A 15,332-nucleotide genomic window follows, 5' to 3' on the forward strand; every position below is an offset into this window, starting at 1 on the left:
ACTAAACACACATCATTTATGGAAAGTGTGTAATCAGGAAAGGATCAGTAGTGGAGTGATGACTTTGTACAATAAAGAGCAAAAGCTGGAAAATCTTTAAACACAGATTGTACTCAGTGATGAGGTTCAGATAAATTAGTTTGCATCGCATGTTACTGAAGGCTTATTAAGCAAGAGAGCTTATGAGTGCACTGAAGATGAGCCAATGGGTGATGAGCCAATGGGCCTTTCTACTTTGTGTGTGTGTGTGTGTGTGTGTGTGTGTGTGTGTGTGTGTGTGTTAGAGGTTGACAGATTATGATTTTTCAACGCCGATACCGATACCGATACCGATTATTGGAGGTCCAAAAAAGCCGATACCGATTAATCGCCGATTAAGTTTAAAAAAAAATTGTAATAATGACAATTACAACATTACTGAATGAACACTTACTTTAACTTAATATAATACATCAATAAAATCAATTTAGCCTCAAGTAAATAATGAAACATGTTCAATTTGGTTTAAATAATGCAAAAACAAAGTGTTGGAGAAGAAAATAAAAGTGCAATATGTGCTATGTAAGAAAGCTAACGTTTCAGTTCCTTGCTCAGAACATGAGAACATATGAAAGCTGGTGGTTCCTTTTAACACGAGTCTTCAATATTCCCAGGTAAGAAGTTTTAGGTTGTAGTTATTATAGAAATGATCGGACTATTTCTCTCTATACCATCTGTATTTCATTCACTTTTGACTATTGGATGTTCTTATAGGCACTTTTGTATTGCCAGTGCAACAGTATAGCTTCCATCCCTCTCCTCGCTCCTCCCTGGGCTCGAACCAGCAACAGAACGACAACAGCCACCATCAAAGCAGCATTACCCATGCAGAGCAAGTGGAACAACTACTAGAAGGCTCAGAGCGAGTGACGTTTGAAACGCTATTATCGCGCGCTATCAGCATATCGATTGCGCAACCAGGGCTGGTAAAACCTTGGATCATTGCTATTCTAACTTCCGCAACGCATATAAGGCCCTCCCCCACCCTCCTTTCGGAAAAGCTGAACACGACTCCATTTTGTTGCTCCCTACCTACAGACAGAAACTAAAACAAGAAGCTCCCGCGCTCAGGTCTGTTCAACGCTGGTCCGACCAATCTGATTCCACACTTCAAAACTGCTTCGATCACGTGGATTGGGATATGTTCCGCATTGCCTCCAACAACAACGCCTCCAACTCAATCATCAAGAAACATACAGGAACTCAAATCCTTCTGTTCACCTGATTTAGAATTCCTCACAATCAAATTTAGACCGCATTATCTACCAAGAGAATTCTCTTCGATTATAATCACAGCCGTATATATCCCCCCAAGCAGACACATCGATGGCTCTGAACGAACTTTATTTAACTCTTTGCAAACTGGAAACCATTTATCCGGAGGCTGCATTCATTGTTGCTGGGGATTTTAACAAGGCTAATCTGAAAACAAGACTCCTAAATTTTATCAGCATATCGATTGCGCAACCAGGGGTGGAAAAACCTTGGATCACTGTTACTCTAACGTCCGCGACACATATAAGGCCCTGCCCCGCCCCCCTTTCGGAAAAGCTGACCGCGACTCCATTTTGCTGATACCTGCCTACAGACAAAAACTAAAACAAGAAGCTCCCACGCTGAGGTCTGTCCAACGCTGGTCCGACCAAGCTGACTCCACACTCCAAGACTGCTTCCATCACGTGGACTGGGACATGTTTCATATTGCGTCAGATAACAACATTGACGAATACGCTGATTCGGTGTGCGAGTTCATTAGAACGTGTGTTGAAGATGTCGTTCCCATAGCAACGATTAAAACATTCCCTAACCAGAAACCGTGGATTGATGGCAGCATTCGCGTGAAACTGAAAGCGCGAACCACTGCTTTTAATCAGGGCAAGGTGTCTGGTAATATGACCGAGTACAAACAGTGCAGCTATTCCCTCCGCAAGGCTATCAAACAAGCTAAGCGTCAGTACAGAGACAAAGTAGAATCTCAATTCAACGGCTCAGACACAAGAGGCATGTGGCAGGGTCTACAGTCAATCACGGACTACAGAAAGAAATCCAGCCCAGTCACGGACCAGGATGTCTTGCTCCCAGGCAGACTAAATAACTTTTTTGCCCGCTTTGAGGACAATACAGTGCCACTGACACGGCCTGCAACGGAAACATGCGGTCTCTCCTTCACAGCAGCCGAGGTGAATAAAACATTTAAACGTGTTAACCATCGCAAGGCTGCAGGCCCAGATGGCATCCCCAGCCGCGCCCTCAGAGCATGCGCAGACCAGCTGGCTGGTGTGTTTACGGACATATTCAATCAATCCCTATACCAGTCTGCTGTTCCCACATGCTTCAAGAGGGCCACCATTGTTCCTGTTCCCAAGAAAGCTAAGGTAACTGAGCTAAGCGACTACCGCCCGTAGCACTCACTTCCGTCATCATGAAGTGCTTTGAGAGACTAGTCAAGGACCATATCACCTCCACCCTACCTGACACCCTAGACCCACTCCAATTTGCTTACCGCCCAAATAGGTCCACAGACAATGCAATCTCAACCACACTGCACACTGCCCTAACCCATCTGGACAAGAGGAATAACTATGTGAGAATGCTGTTCATCGACTACAGCTCGGCATTCAACACCATAGTACCCTCCAAGCTCGTCATCAAGCTCGAGACCCTGGGTCTCGACCCCGCCCTGTGCAACTGGGTACTGGACTTCCTGACGGGCCGCCCCCAGGCGGTGAGGGTAGGTAACAACATCTCCTCCCCGCTGATCCTCAACACTGGGGCCCCACAATGGTGCGTTCTGAGCCCTTTCCTGTACTCCCTGTTCACCCACGACTGCGTGGCCAAGCACGCCTCCAACTCAATCATCAAGTTTGTGGACGACAAACAGTGGTAGGCTTGATTACCAACAACGACGAGACGGCCTACAGGGAGTAGGTGAGGGCTCTCGGAATGTGGTGTCAGGAAAATAACCTCACACTCAACATCAACAAAACTAAGGAGATGATTGTGGACTTCAGGAAGCAGCAGAGGGAGCACCCCATCCCCTATCCACATCGATGGGACAGTAGTGGAGAGAGTAGCAAGTTTTAAGTTCCTCGGCGTACACATCACAGACAAACTGAATTGGTCCACCCACACAGACAGCGTCGTGAAGAAGGCGCAGCAGCGCCTCTTCAACCTCAGGAGGCTGAAGAAATTGGCTAGTCATCAAAAGCACTCACACACTTCTACAGATGCACAATCGAGAGCATCCTGTCGGGCTGTATCCCCGCCTGGTACGGCAACTGCTCCGCCCACAACCGTAAGGCTCTCCAGAGGGTAGTTAGGTCTGCACAATGCATCACCGGGGGCAAACTACCTGCCCTCCAGGACACCTACACCACCCGATGTCACAGGAAGTCCATAAAGATCATCAAGGACAATAACCACCCGAGCCACTGCCTGTTCACCCCGCTATCATCCAGAAGGCGAGGTCAGTAGAGGTGCATCAAAGCAGGGACCGAGAGACTGAAAAACAGCTTCTATCTCAAGGCCATCAGACTGTTAAACAGCCACCACTAACATTGAGTGGCTGCTGCCAACACACTGACACTGACTCAACTCCAGCCACTTTAATAATGGGAATTGATGAAATGAAAATATATCACTAGCCACTTTAAACAATGCTACCTTATATAATGTTTACATACCCTACATTATTCATCTCATATGCATACGTATATACTGTACTCTATATCATCTACTGCATCCTTATGTAATACATGTATCACTAGCCACTTTAACTATGCCACTTTGTTTTACCCTATACTCATCTCATATGTATATACTGTACTCGATACCATCTACTGCATCTTGCCTATGCCTTTCTGTACCATCACTCATTCATATATCTTTATGTACATATTCTTTATCCCCTTACACTGTGTATAAGACAGTAGTTTAGGAATTGTTAGTTAGATTACTTGTTGGTTATTACTGCATTGTCGGAACTATAAGCACAAGCATTTCGCTACACTCGCATTAACATCTGCTAACCATGTGTATGTGACAAATAAAATTTGATTTGATTTGATTTGACGAATACTCTGATTCGGTGAGCGAGTTCATTAGAAAGTGCATTGACAATGTCATTCCCATAACAACGATTAAAACATTCCCAAACCAGAAACCGTGGATTGATGGCAGCATTCGCGTGAAACTGAAAGCGCGAACCACTGCTTTTATCCAGGGGAAGGTGACCGGAAACATGACCGAATACAAACAGTGTAGCTATTCCCTCCGCAAGGCAATCAAACAAGCTAAGTGTCAGTATAGAGACAAAGTAGAGTCACAATTCAACGGCTTAGACACAAGAGGTGGCAGGGTCTACAATCAATCACGGATTACAAAAAGAAAACCAGCCCCGTCTCGGACCAGGATGTCTTGCTCCCAGGCAGACTAAATTACTTTTTTGCCCGCTTTGAGGACAATACAGTGCCACTGACACGGCCCTCAACCAAAACCTGCGGAGTCTCCTTCGCTGCAGCCGACATGAGTAAAACATTTAAATGTGTTAACCCTCGCAAGGCTGCAGGCCCAGACGACATTCCCTGCCGCGTCCACAGAGCATGCGCAGACCAGCTGGCTGGTGTGTTTACGGACATTTTCAATCAATCCTTATCCCAGTCTGCTGTTCCCACATGCTTCAAGAGGGCCACCATTGTCCATGTTCCCAAGAAAGCTAAGGTAACTGAGCTAAACGACTACCGCCCCGTAGCACTCACTTCCGTCATCATGAAGGGCTTTGAGAGACTAGTCAAGGACCATATCACCTCCACCCTACCTGACACCCTAGACCCACTCCAATTTGCTTACCGCCCAAATAGGTCCACAGACGATGCAATCTCAACCACACTGCACACTGCCCTAACCCATCTGGACAAGAGGAATACCTAAGTGAGAATGCTGTTCATCGACTACAGCTCAGCATTTAACACCATAGTACCCTCCAAGCTCATCATCAAGCTCGAGACCCTGGGTCTCGACCCCGCCCTGTGCAACTGGGTACTGGACTTCCTGAAGGGCCGCCCCCAGGTGGTGAGGGTAGGTAACAACATCTCCACCCTGCTGATCCTGCTGATCCTCAACACGGAATTCTGCATTCTGAGCCCTCTCCTGTACTCCCTGTTCACCCACGACTCAATCATCAAGTTTGTGGACGACAATACAGTGGTAGGCTTGATTACCGACAACGACGAGACTGCCTACAGGGAGTAGGTGAGGGCTCTCGAAATGTGGTGTCAGGAAAATAACCTCACTCTCAACGTCAACAAAGCGAAGGAGATGATTGTGGACTTCAGGAAGCAGCAGAGGGAGCACCCCCATCCCTATCCACATCGATGGGACAGTAGTGAGAGGGTAGTAAGTTTTAAGTTCCTCGCGTACACATCACGGACAAACTGAATTGGTCCACCCACACAGACAGCGTCGTGAAGAAGCGCAGCAGCGCCTCTTCAACCTCAGGAGGCTGAAGAAATTCGGCTAGTCACCAAAAGCACTCACACACTTCTACAGATGCACTGTCGAGAGCATCCTGTCGGGCTGTATCCCGCCTGGTGCCCGGCAACTGCTCCGCCCACAACCGTAAGGCTCTCCAGAGGGTAGTTAGGTCTGCACAACGCATCACCGGGGGGCAAACTACCTGCCCTCCAGGACACCTACACCACCCGATGTCACAGGAAGGCCATAAAGATCATCAAGGACAATAACCACCCGAGCCACTGCCTGTTCACCCCGCTATCATCCAGAAGGCGAGGTCAGTAGAGGTGCATCAAAGCAGGGACCGAGAGACTGAAAAACAGCTTCTATCTCAAGGCCATCAGACTGTTAAACAGCCACCACTAACATTGAGTGGCTGCTGCCAACACACTGACTCAACTCCAGCCACTTTAATAATGGGAATTGTTAGGTTAGATTACTCATTGGTTATTACTACATTGTTTGAACTAGAAGCACAAGCATTTCACTACACTCGCATTAACATCCGCTAACCATGTGTATGTGACAAATACATTTGATTTGATTTGATTTGAATTGGCCTTTTCACTTTGGTTACATCAGCCTCATCTCGGGAGTTGATAGGCTTGAAGTCATAAACAGCGCAATGCTTGACGCACAACGAAGAGCTGCTGGCAAAACACACGAAAGTGCTGTTTGAATGAATGTTTACGCGCCTGCTTCTGCCTACCACCGCTCAGTCAGATACTTAGATACTTGTATGCTCAGTCAGATTATATGCAACGCAGGACACACTAGATAATATCTAGTAATATCATCAACAATGTGTAGTTAACTAGTGATTATGATTGTTTGTTTTTTATAAGATAAGTTTAATGCTAGCTAGCAACTTACCTTGGCTTACTGCATTCGCGTAACAGGCAGTCTCCTTGTGGAGTGCGACGAGAAAGAGGCAGGTCGTTATTTCGTTGGACTAGTTAACTGTAAGGTTGCAAGATTGGATCCCCCGAGCTGACAAGGTGTAACCCTTTCGTTCTGCCCCTGAACAAGGCAGTTAACCCACCATTCCTAGGCCGTCATTGAAAATAAGAATGTGTTCTTAACTGACTTGCCTAGTTAAATAAAGGTATAAAAAAATCTATATATATATATATATATATATATATAAATTATTATTATTATTTTTTTAATCTGCAAATCGGTGCCCAAAAATACCGATTTCCAATTGTTATGAAAACTTGAAATCTGCCCTAATTAATCGCTCATTCCGATTAATCGGTTGACCTCTAGGACAGATACCCCCAAGGGACATCCTTCTACAGAGAGCATTTTTATCATGGGCTTATTACATGATATTGACATAGAAGCATGCAAAATGCATCTAGTACGGATACCCCCAAGGGACATCCTTCTACAGAGAGCATTTTTATCATGGGCTTATTACATGATATTGACATAGAAGCATGCAAAATGCATCAACCTCAATTTCGGTCAGGGCTTAGTTCCAAAATATGCCCATAGAAATGCATTTGGATAATTTCTGACTGATTTTGGTGAGATTGAAACCTCTTGCTTCGCCTCTTCCTCTTTCCTTCCACACACACCAATCCCCTCCTTCTGCCACTCACAACAACAAAGATGAGAGATAACTTCTTCCTCTCTGACAAGTGGTTTCAACTCACTATTTGCATTTGAGGTTTGTTTCAACATAACTGGTCATATGGACACCGAAACACATTGAGACATTACTGTAACAGGAGAAGTTAACCCATAACTACTAAAACTGGAGTGTCAATAATCATTGGTTCTGGAAAATGAATACTCAGTTTGTGGTGGAGGTCATTGCAGTACCATGTACTGCTAGCAGTGTTTTAGCCAAAGACTGTTATGCTAGCTGTCTAGTCTGTGTTTTATAAATGTGCAATAAGCATAAAAATATGCATTTGTATAAGGAGTTGGCAACTTGTTCTCATTCTGAAAAATAAGGTAGGCCACTTGATTTCAACATCTGGACAAAGAGGACAGGCTAGCATGCTGTTCAAACAGTTGGAGATGGACAGAAGGGTGTGTTCATAACAAATTCAACTGTTCTGCCTTGTTAGCTAGCAAATAGATCCAAGTTGGCTAAACTTGAAGTATAAAGATTAGCTGGTTACTCACTAGCATGTAGGCTTGCGCTTGAGAGATTGTTTCATGAGCCCGGTGTTCATTTTCTATAACGCATGCAACAAGAAGTTAGTAATTATTAGTGAATGTGCATTATGCATGGTTCTGGTAAAATTTTGTAACAAAAAGGGCCTTTTCATAGACTGACTTGATCGGTGATTATTGCAAAGAAGCAGCTTAAACTATTTTGATAAAATAATGAAATTATTAGTGGGTCCAATGCAGTGGCGATCCGTCATTCAGGGCCGCTTGTCGGTAAAAAACACATTTGTTTAAGCAAGTCAGTTATGTTTTTTTTAATGCAGTAAATGAGGCTGAATTAACTGTTTCGCTGCCTGACAAGGCTCCGCTGATAGCCAGGTTTAGAGGTGGTAAGGATCCACTCCATGGTGCTGAAAAGAAAGCTCTGCTGTTGGGACAGTTTTCTGTAGGCCGTAACAGTTTGTGGGCACCATTTGTCACCATCATAGTGCAATTAATGTATTGTTTAGTGTTGTGTTGTGTAGTGGCTTTGCTGGAATTCATCTAAAAAATAGTTTTTTAGTTTACAAGATTAACATGCTAAAATCGCAACTGGTCCTATGGTTGTGGAAGGCTGATATTTAGGGTTGCAAAGGGTCGGAAACGTTCCGGTAAATTTTCAGAGTTTTTCTGGAAATTGTCCTTGGGAAGTTAATCCCAGGAATTTTGCTTAAAATCATCGAAAATGTAGTTTATAACAGTGAACCTTTTTTTGTGGGATACACATAAGGCAATTCTAGGTCTTGTGGCATATTTTGGTTAAACTATCCCCAATTCAATGGAATTGCAACCCTCTGCATGCACAGTGCATTCTTCCATCACATGTGCAGTGCAGTCTTCAATCACATGTACATCTGATTCTCAAGATCTTGCGAACTAATGAGATGCTATTGAGCCCACACTACTACACTGTCTGAGCCAAGGACTACATGCTTTCTGGTAAGTTTTGATTACAATACTAGGTGGGGTGAATATATTTTGTATGCCATTTTTGTTAACTAGTAAATAGTAGCCTACAGCAAGGTGTGTTTAAATCATTTCTAACTTGTTAACACTTTCTGCTAGTTAGTTTTTGCTACCATGTGCGGTTTAGCTTGCTTGAGCCTATTAACTGAGCAGTGTTACTTCACCTGTTTCCATACATGTTTCATTAAAACAAATGTATCTTACAAAGGAGTTGTTTAATCTAACTGCATAACTATTTATCTGTACATGGAATTGTATTTGTTTTTCTTAATGATTTCTTTTCTGATCTTGACAGGAAAATGCCACGGTCACTATCTGATGTGTGGAGACATTTCACTGCAGCTAATGTAGAAGGAAAAGCTGTGTATATGTGCAAATACTGTGCCAAATCATATGTGAAGAATGCAACAAAGATGCAGAATCATCTGGCCATGTGCATAACGTTCCCTCAGAGCTCACAACAAGCAACCTCTGACCAAAGTCCCTCTACTTCTATTCGAGGTGAAAATTATGAATCAGACACCTTATCGATAGCAACAGCTCATGGTCCTCCTGCAATCAGAAGTTTTTTTGACTCAATGGAAGAACATAGTCAGAAAAATGCTGATGAATGTCTTGCTTGAGGTGTGGATGCAACTGCTTCACCTCTGATGCTCACAGGCAATGTGTATTGGAAGAGATTTTTCAATGTTCTTCGCCCAGCATACACTCTTCCAACCAGACATGCTTTATCTACTAATTTGCTGGATGCAGATTTCAACAGAGTTCAAGTGAAGGTCAGGCAGATCATAGAGAAAGCAGACTGTATTGCAATCATCTCTGATGGGTGGTCAAATGTTCATGGGCAAGGAATAATTAATTATATCATCTCCACCCCATAACCAGTATTCCACAAGAGCACAGACACAAGGGACAAAAGACACACTGGTCTCTACATTGCAGATGAGCTGAAGGCAGTCAGACAGACAATTCTGTGAACATGAAGGCTGCTTGGTCTAAAGTGGAGGAGTCTTACCCTCAAATCACACCCATTGGCTATGCTGCTCATGCATTGAATCTGATCCTCAAGGACATCATGGCACTGAAAACAATGGATACACTCTACAAGATAGCCAAGGAAATGGTTAGGTATGTGAAGTGTCATCAAGTTATATCAGCAATCTACCGCACCAAGCAAAGTGAGAAGAATAAGAGCACCACATTGAAGCTGCCCAGCAACACCCGTTGGGGGTGTTGTTGTCATCATGTTTGACAGTCTCCTGGAGGAGAAGGAGTCTCTCCAAGAAATGGCCATTTCACAGTCTGCCGATATGGACAGCCCCATCAAGAGGATCCTCCTGGATGATGTATTTTGGGAGAGAGTGGTAAGCAGCCTGAAACTCCTGAACCCTATAGCAGTAGCCATTACACGGATTGAGGGAGACAATGCCATCCTGTCTTGTGTTCAGACTCTGCTTGCATATGTAAGAGAAGAAATCCGTACTGTCCTGCCCACTTCACTGTTGCTCCAAGCAAAGGAAACTGCAGTTCTGAAATACATCAAAAAGCGTGAAGACTTCTGCCTGAAGCCCATACACGCCACAGTGTACATGTTGTTGGACCCTAAGTATGCTGGCAAGAGCATCCTGTTTGGTGCAAAGATCAACATGGCATATAGTGTCACCACTATCGTGTCTCACCACCTTGGCCTGCAAGTATGGCAGTTGTGCCAACATATCTCATCAGCCACCTGGTGGAAGGGACTTGTTGGATTTGAGGCTCTTTCCCCTGTTGCCTCCATCATCCTCCAAATCCCACCAACATCAGCCACCTCAGAGCGCAACTGGTCCTTGTTTGGGAACACACACACCAAAGCACGCAACAGGCTGGCCAATAAAAGTGTTGGCCATCTGGGCAAATTTGAGGCTTTTTGAGCCTGACAACGAGCCATCCTTAACAAGGTTGGAAAGTTACAGTGAAGATGAGGCCTCAGAGTCTGATGTTGAAGACGTGGACATTGAGGAAGTCCAGGGAGAAGACATGGAAGCCCGAGGGGAAGACACCCAAAGCTTTAGTTTCTTGACAATCATTTGTTGGAAACGTTTTTGGGAGATGCGATGGATCATTGGGGATCATTCAATATTCCCTTTCTTTTGTTGTTCAGTGAAATCATCCCATGTCAACTCATTTAATTAAAGTCCAATTCGTAACTAAATAGTTTAAAAAAAATTCTATTGGAAGAATTTAATAATTTGCAATTATGTCTACTTATGACGAGGTAAAATGTTTGTTTCCGTCTCCATATGATATGGTAAATATTTCCAATGCAAAAAACATCTACATTTAAATGGTATTAATATTAATTTGTATATATTTCCGTGAATTCCAATATATTCCTGTTAATTCCCATATATTCCCGTTAATTCCCACAGAAAGTTTCCACTTCTGAATTTTCCCCAAAATGTGCAAACCTACTTGTATTTTTCTGATGTTCACGATGTCACGCCCTGCCCTTAGAGAGCCATTTTATTTCTCTATTTGGTTAGGTCAGGGTGTGATGTGGGGTGGGCATTCTATGTTCTATTTTCTATGTTTTGTATTTCTTTGTTTTGGCCGGGTATGGTTCTTAATCAGGGACAGCTGTAAAATCGTTGTCTCTGATTGGGAACCATACTTAGGCAGCCCTTTTTCCCACCTGTCTTTGTGGGTAGTTAACTTTGTTTGTGACACATAGCCCTTAAACTTCGTGGTTGTGTTTGTATTGTTTATTGTTTTTGTCGGCGTCATCCTATAAAAGGAATATGTACACTCACCACGCTGCGCTTTGGTCTACTTCATTCGACGGCCGTGACACACGAGCCCTGAATTTATTTGATTATTGCTGACTGTTTGAAATGCAGTCTATTTTACCTTGAATTGTACAGAAATGCTTATTTAGAGAAAACATTTAAAAAAAATGTAGATATGATTTTTAGGCCACATCGTCTAGCCCTACCTCTGCACCTGTGTCAATTAAGGGCACATAACACCGGCACTCAGAGATCATACTGTATATGGCTACTTTCCTTCATCTGCTCTGATCTATAATGACTGAACATGAGAAGAGGAGAGCGTAGAAGCCACTTGACCTAGGATGGGCAACTTTGAATGGGATAGGGGCCACAAAAGAATGTAAGTCATCATGAGGGCCCCCCCCATCAAAACATTTTAGTTGCCCTATTGACAGCGGATAGAAATGTCAGTTTTATAGTTAATTTTGTGCAATTCTACACATTTTGCCATGGGCTGTAGAGAAAATGTTGCTGTTTTAGAGCAAGTTTGCTACAATTCTACACATTTTGCCAGGGGGCAGAGAGAAGATTTTGCAACTAATTTCATGCAATTCTACTCATTTTGCCATGGGGCGGAGCGGAAAAATGAGTTCTCTTACAGCTAATTTCCTGCAATTCTACACATTTGGACTGACATAAAGACTGCTGATGCACAACAACATTTCGAAATTGCACCGTGTGTATTCTGCTATTCTAACTCGCAACAGTAAGTTGAGACCCTGACTGAGTTCCTAAAATGTGTCTAAAAATGTTTTGGGGGGGAAATTATTTGCCCATCCCTGCACTAGACTATTAAGATGCAGGACATGCTACCAGACCAGAAAGGCCCAGAATACTTCCTGTGTTACCAACATGAATAACTGACAGGGCTCTCTCTCTGTCACATTTGACTAGACTTCCTCTTACTGCTTCCCCAAGCAGATTGCTTTGCATGCTGGTCTATGATGCCTACTTCTTATTTCTGTTCCTTTCATTTATATAGCCTTCACTGGCGGGCAAAATTATTTAAAGCAAATACAGTGCCAGTCAAAAGTTTGGACACACCTACACATTTAAAGGTTTTTTACATTGTAGAATTATAGTGAAGACAAACTATGAAATAACACAAATGTTATTAAACAAATCAAAATATGTGTTATATTTTAGATTCTTCAAAGTAACCACCCTTTGCCTTGATGACAGCTTTGCACACTCTTGGCATTCTCTCAACCAGCTTCACCTGGAATATTTTTCCAACATTCTTGAAGGAGTTCCCACATATGCTGAGCACTTGTTAGCTGCTTTTCCTTCACTGGGTGTCCAACTCATCCTAAACCATCTCAATTGGGTTGAGGTCGGGTGATTGTTGAGGCAGGTCATCCGATGCAGCAGTCCATCACTCTCCTTCTTGGTCAAATAGCCCTTACACAGCCTGGAATTGTGTTGGGTCATTGTCCTGTTGAAAAACAAATGATAGTCCCACTAAGAGCAAACCAGATGGGATGGCTTATCGCTGCAGAATTCTGTGGTAGCCATGCTGGTTAAGTGTGCCTTGAATTATAAACTAATCACTGACAGTGTCACCAGCAAAGCACCCCCATACAATCACACCTCCTCCTCTATGCTTCACGGTGGGAACCACACATGCGGAGATAATCCGTTCAACTACTCTGCATCACACAAAGACACAGCGGTTGGACTGTCATTTCTTCAGTTGTTCTTGCCATAACATGGACTTGATATTTTACCAAATAGGGCTATCTTCTGTATGCCACCCCTACCTTGTTACAACACAATTGATTGGAAGTCACATCTGTTCACTGAAATGGATTCCAGGTGACTACCTCATGAAGCTGGTTGAGAGAATGCCAAGAGTGTGCAAAGCTGTCATCAAGGCAAAGGGTGGCTACTTTGAAGAATCTCAAATATAAAATATATTTTGATTTGTTTACCACTTTTTTGGTTACTACATGATTCCATATGTGTCATTTCATAGTTTGTATGTCTTCACTATTCATGTGCAATTTAGGAAATAGTAAAAATAGGGGAAAACCCTGGATGAGTAGGTGTGTCCAACCGTTTTACTGGTACTGTATACAAAAATATATGTTGATTAACCATTTAAAAAGGGTGATAAACCTTATTCAAACCTCTTCGATGTTCCTCTTTTATAAATCACATCCTGTCATGTTAAAGGGAATATTCAAGTATTTTCAGTGAGGATGTGATGCCTTCCTCACTCTCACATCCTCACTTGCAGAATTACACACAGCTCCTCTGTAATTCCATCACTGGTCATGGTCTTACAAGTAACCAATAGAGTTGGGACCAATTACATTACCAACATGAGTTGGAATTTAGAACAGATAACTCTGGTAGCCACCTATTTTTTTACTGGGACTTTAATGGCTGTGACATTGGCCAGAGTTGTGACTAAAGGCCAAGGCACGGCCCTGAGGTGTCTGTTGATGTGCCCACCTCTGTGTGTGCGTTCACCACGCATTGACACCATGCACCGACACCAATGTGACTAAAATAAACACTACTTCAGCTGACATTAGCCATTAGACCTGGTGCAATTTGGCTCTGCAGATACCAGCATACCTTTCTGGGGTTTCCATGGAGACATGCAAGAAGCCAACTTCAGACGAGGAAGGAAAGGCACCTCCGAACGAACCTCTGTCTGTCTGTCTGTCTGTCTGTCTGTCTGTCTGTCTGTCTGTCTGTCTGTCTGTCTGTCTGTCTGTCTGTGCACGTGCGTGTGTGCGTGCGTGTGTGCACCTAGCAGCAGTTTCATTAGCTGCTGGTGCGGGCTGGTCATGATAAGAAAGAGGCATACATTACGTTTCCTAAGGGTTTCATGGGGTGGCACTGATAACGCCATGCAGCAGTCACTTTCTGTACCCCATCACATCTACGTGGGTTTAGCACATGTCGTGAGACTCCCTGTTTATACGAGCAACAGGGTTGGGGAGTAACTGATTACATATAATCAGTTACATGTAATCGGATTACAAGAAACTGACTGCAATCGGTTATGTTACCAGCAAAAATATTGTAATCAGATTATAGATACTTTTGAAAAACTAGATGATTACAGTTAGTACTTGAATTACTGTTAAATTCAGAAATGATTTTAGCAGAAAAAATACATTTTCTCAATGACATTGAATTCAGCATTGAAAAAAGGCACAAGTTCATTTTTTTTTTCCCACGTCAGCGAGTCTGACCACAAGTCAGAGACCACTAAGATGAGGGGAAAAAGTCACTAGACAGATAGTTAACCACCATATTCAGAAGCCTGATATGTAATCATACCAGGCTACTGAATTGGCAGATGAAAACCAAAACAATGTATTATATCATCCTGCATGGCATGCTCTGACTGACAGGGCTTATTCTCACTGAATATTGTTATTGGGATGACATTTTACATAATCGGTTAAATAGTGCCTTCAGAGTATTCATACCCCTTGATTTATTCCACTTTTTGTTGCTACAGCCTGAGTTCAAAATGGATTAAATTCACAAGGAGTTGATATGTTGAGCTGTTCTATATGGAAGCCAATTCCAATAAATAAAATACATAGACAGTAGATCATACATATAGGTTATGTTTCTTCATTTATAGCATTGTGTGGCGATTTCCGTCTATCCACATTGCAGCGATCAGCACAGCAGGGCCGCCAGGCAAACATGTGGCGAGCTGACATTTGTACCAGCGCTTCTAAAAAATATTGCCAGAAAAATGTTCAAGAGGGATAAGTACTGTTGTTTAGAATGATTTGATTCATAATTTTCTCGACAGGACTTTATTGTTGTTTTCATCCTACCTAGGCCCAGGAGTTTATTCAGAAGATT

The 15,332-nt window shown here is 43.1% G+C and overlaps 1 protein-coding gene and 1 long non-coding RNA gene across 2 annotated transcripts in view; both read left to right on the plus strand.

Moving 5' to 3' along the window:
- LOC135542067 (calcium/calmodulin-dependent protein kinase type 1-like) overlaps window positions 1-15,332 on the plus strand; it is an 83,366-nt gene that overhangs the window by 3,474 nt on the left and 64,560 nt on the right. The window lies entirely within an intron of this gene.
- Window positions 7,351-11,473, plus strand: LOC135541116 (uncharacterized). Its single transcript, XR_010455920.1, has 2 exons — window positions 7,351-8,655; window positions 8,978-11,473. It is a non-coding gene; the product is annotated as an uncharacterized LOC135541116 (long non-coding RNA).

This window comes from Oncorhynchus masou, chromosome 6, assembly GCF_036934945.1.
Source record: "Oncorhynchus masou masou isolate Uvic2021 chromosome 6, UVic_Omas_1.1, whole genome shotgun sequence".
Taxonomy (NCBI): domain Eukaryota; kingdom Metazoa; phylum Chordata; class Actinopteri; order Salmoniformes; family Salmonidae; genus Oncorhynchus; species Oncorhynchus masou.